The following is a 5,000-nucleotide window of genomic DNA, read 5'->3' on the forward strand; positions in this document are numbered from 1 at the left end:
TTCTCACAGTTACTCAAATCTAAATCATCTACGTAACAGTAGATGACTCACTGCGGATGAACTGATAAGCTATTTCGTGTGTCTGAACGTGCATTGAGACGTGAATGTTATCTTATTGCATCCTTATTTATCACTGTTGTTATTTTCATTATCGCTGTTATTATCGTTATTATCCTCTATACGACCATCATCATTATTATTATTATTACGATTACTGATATCATCCCTATCATTATTATAATTATTATAATTATTATGATAATAATAATTATTACACTATCCAACACGATTTCTGTCCTTGAATAGCAACTGCCATTTTCCCATTCGCTAACGCCTAGAAGGTTCGAAAATTCTTTCCCGTGTGGCACTGGGAGACGGATGACGTAATGGTACAGTGGCAAACTTTGAAGAGAATATTAGTCATTTCCTTTGCTTTTTGGGCAGGGGCACTTGGGAATAACACTCACTGACCAAAGACTCACTAAATTCAAAATTTTGTTCCACAGTGTTATTATCATTGTAATTATCACTTTTATGGTAAGAATCATTATCATTATAACCATTATTATTGTTATAATCATTATTTTTTACTATTACCATCATAATCATAATTTCTATCGTTATTATTATCAGTATCGCCATTACTGTTAATCCCCTTATTATCATTATATCTATTAATACTGATATTATTATCATAATCATCATCATCATTCTCATCGTTATAATCCTTTTCATCATTACCCATATTATCATTACTGTTATTAACATTATTATTATCATAAGCATTAACCTTTTCATAATCATTTTTTACACTTATCATTGTTATCATTTTCATCATAATTGTCATTATTTTGAACATCGTCATCATCATCATTATCATTATTGTTATTGTTATGATCGTTATTTCTATTTTTATTAACATTATCGTTGTTATCGTCATTATTATCATTATACTTGACATCATCGTCATTATTATTATTATTATTGATTGTTCTAGTATTGTTACTATTATCATTATATTACTATTATTATCATTGATATTAATTTTAACATTATCATCATCATTTTCATCCTCATCACTAGTATCATTGTCTTTTAATTATTACCATTAATATCATTATCATTATTATTCTTCCTGGTATCATTACTATCATTATGATTATCTCCCTTATCATCATTATAATTATCACCCTTATTATCATCATTATTACATTATCATTATCATCATTATCATTATTATTATCATTTTATCATTATCATTATTATTATTATTATTATTATCATTATTATTATCATTATTATTATCATTACTGTGTTGATATGATTATCATTATAATAGTGATTTTGATAATGATAATGAAAGTGATAATGCTTTAATGATAATCATGACAATGTTAAAAAAAATGATAACATTATTGATAATGAAGATAATAGTAGAAAATTATTACTTATTACTGTTATTACTAATATCATTATTATCATTACTATCATCGTTATCATTATTTCTATTATTATCATTATTGTTACTGTTGATCTTGTTCTTGATTTTATCTTCATTATTGCTATCATTATAATTATTAGTATCATCATCATCATTTTTTACGTCGTTATCATTATTATTATTCTTTATTATTATTATTATTATTATTATTATCATTATTATCATTATCGTCATTATTATTATCGCCATCTTTATCATGGTCATTATTGTTACTATTATCTTTATCATCACTTTTGATATCATCATTGCTATCATTGCTATTTTTATCCTCATGGTGTTAGCTTTATTAGTATCAATATCTGCCATTTGATTACACGAATATTTTTCTTGTTAATTATATTCTGGTAGTGGTACCAATAGCCTTTTTTTGTAATTGTTTTTGTTTTTTTCGTCATTACCGATATCCTCCTCTTTGTTTACACTATTCTTATTTCAATCGTCATCGCATTAATATTTTAATTCTTGATAATATCGTTGCTATAGTTACTGGTGTAGAATTGTATTGTAAAACCTCTATTAAGCGTTCGCCGCAAAGAGCTTTATTTCTTCTTTTTTATCGATGACGTAAAAGAATGAATGCAACGACACGTCATCCACGTCTGTCAACTTCGCAACTTCCCCGACTCTGGATGAGGGGAAACAATCACGTCACTGTTATTTTCCCGTACAAGCATCCACGCAAATGGCAGACTGAAATAGGGCTTTCTCGCTGGGAAATGTTTTGTCGTCTGTTACCTCCAGGCGGGGAGTGACAGCCGCTGTCTGAGGCGTGGTTGCTGCCTGTGCATGGCAATCGACAGGAATGCGTGTGGGTCGACTGGTGTGCTGTCAGAGGAACATCATGAGGAGACCTGAGGCGTCACTAGCTGAAGGATCAGACAGTATGTCGAAGAAAGGAAAGCGGTGATTGGTGCGCCATTTTCAGCTCAAAACCCTTAGTATTCAAGCTTGAATCATATCGACTATTGCTGTATGAATAACACTTACCGCCAGATCTTTTCCAAGTAATGGAAATCCTTCGTGATATGTTCATGACTGTGGTCTCGAACTCCGCTTGCCTCAGGCCACACATCCCTATCTGTAGCTTCTGAAGCACAAAGGGGCTACTGGCGTCTATTTATTGACCCGCCGCTCTAGCTGTAATGGCTTCAACAAGGATAAGTCCCTGTTAACTTGCATTGTCATAAAAGTTGCTGTCTATTTATAATTCATTACTTATCATCCATTATCTAATAGCCGCAGAATAGTCATATTGCTTATACGAATTTAGAAGGCGAGTTTATGTATTAGGTATTGGTATTGTTTTATTTAGTTCTTCATTAAATCCAGTCTGAGCAAATCTGTGGACTTTGACGTTCATATTTCTTTCGCAAATGATAAGTTAATAACCCACGATATTTCTTAGTCTCCATATATTGTTCTTTATTGCCTTGTGGTCATTATAGTTTGTTCCCAAAGTCAAGTAAAGTAATATGCTCCACTTTACTTTACTTTCTTCGATCCATTTGCATTCTCCTTTTCGCCCAAAGATATTTTTTGTTTTCAAAGTATATAAGGTTAGAAATAAGAGAGAGAATATGATAAAGACACATGCACAGACACACAGATAGATAGATAAAAACATATAGAGAGGTAGATGAGTATAAATAGATGCTTAAAAAATAGAAGGACATACACACACACAGATAAATAGATAGCGAGGTAGATGGGTAGAAAAGCAGATGCATAAATATATAGAAAGACAGACACTCAGATAAATAGCGATAAAAATAAAGTAAGAACGGAAGCGATAGAGAAGCAAACCAATAAAAAGGTAAATATACATAGAGCGGGAGTGAGAGACTGACAGACAGATAGCCTGATGAATTATTAAACCCGGGAAGGTTCCAAACCGGGTCCCTCTTGCATCACGTGATTAATTGATGGCATTCCATTTGGTGAATATTTGGCCGAATAACTGATAAATGTTTCGGAAAGTTTCCCCTCGTTTTTCTTCCCTTTGTCCTGTGAAGTTTATACATTATTACTGAACAGTTGACTCGTGGATTCTGAACTCCAGTACATTTATGTTCAAGCTTTTGACCGATCATATGGAAAAATATGTTTTTAATGTTTTGCATTTTTTGCACCATTAGTAATATGGTCATTTTCATGATTCAATATTATCATTATTACTGTTATCATTATTAATCTTTATTATCATGACTATCATTATTATCATGACTGTCATTATAATTATGACTATCATTAGCATCATTATCATAATGACTATCATTAGTCTCATCTTCATTATCAATATCATCGTTAGAGTCATCATTCCCATTAACATTATGATTATCACACACATCGTTTTTACTAACATAACTCTCATTATCATTAATACCAGTACTGTTTTTGTTGTTGTTGTTTTTCTTAAAAATGAACTCAAACCACAAACCAAAAGGAGTCTATATATATTTTTTTCAATACTGTATACTGTTAGCTAACATTGTTCAGGTCGCATGACGATAGAATCATATAATCTATAACCATTTCGGATTTATGCAAGCGCCATTTTTTCTGCAGTTGGAATTTATCGTTTCCATATGCATCAATTTGCCAGTGGATATATGCAGCTGTATTAATGTACTGAATATATGCTTTCATTTGGCTAGTTCTGGGCATTCTGATTTCCTTATGTTATTTGAAATATTCTGCACTTGGGAATGGCTCTATATTTGATGAGTTGATGATTAATTGATCTTGTTGCTAAGCTCTGGGTTTAACTCTCGATTCATCGGTTTCATCAATTATTGTCACTGTCTTTATTATCATATGTATCTTTATTATCATTAGCATTATCTTTATTCTTATTATCATTATCATCATCATTGTTATTATTAGTAGTATTGTCATTATCATTATTATCATTATCGTTATCATAATTATCGTTATTATTAATATCATTGTTACATTTATTATCATCATCATTGTTATCATTATAATTATAATTATAGTTATCATAATTGTCATAATATCCATCACCATTATCATTACTATCATAACTATCATCATCATGATTATCATTATCATTATTGGCTGTATATTTTTGTTGATATGAATATTATCTTATCTTTATCATTAGAACCACTATCATTATCATCATTATCTTTATTGTTATGATTATGATAATTATCATTATCATCATTATTATCATCATCTGCATCATAACTTATCATTGTTAATGTTACCATTAATATAATTACGTTGATGTTGCTATTACTATTATTATTATCATGACTATCATTATTGCTACTATTATCCTTATCATTCATAATGATCATCATCATCACCATAATCATCTTTACCAGCTGACGCACTACATACGACATGCACATATTGATGTCTTGATTCCTATATATCAAAATAGATTCTTACAACGGTTTCGTTTATAAGTAGATATGATATCTTCCGTTTAATAAAGTCTGCTTATTGGGGAAGTAGAGTGATCAATATGGCC

General features: G+C 30.4%; 1 protein-coding gene across 1 annotated transcript in view; it reads left to right on the forward strand.

Moving 5' to 3' along the window:
* LOC147468119 (uncharacterized) overlaps positions 1-5,000 on the forward strand; it is a 13,510-nt gene that overhangs the window by 828 nt on the left and 7,682 nt on the right. The window lies entirely within an intron of this gene.

This window comes from Penaeus japonicus, unplaced genomic scaffold (assembly GCF_977035675.1).
Source record: "Penaeus japonicus unplaced genomic scaffold, GWHDUDI00000001_assembly GWHDUDI00000030, whole genome shotgun sequence".
In the NCBI taxonomy this organism is placed as follows: Eukaryota; Metazoa; Arthropoda; class Malacostraca; order Decapoda; family Penaeidae; genus Penaeus; species Penaeus japonicus.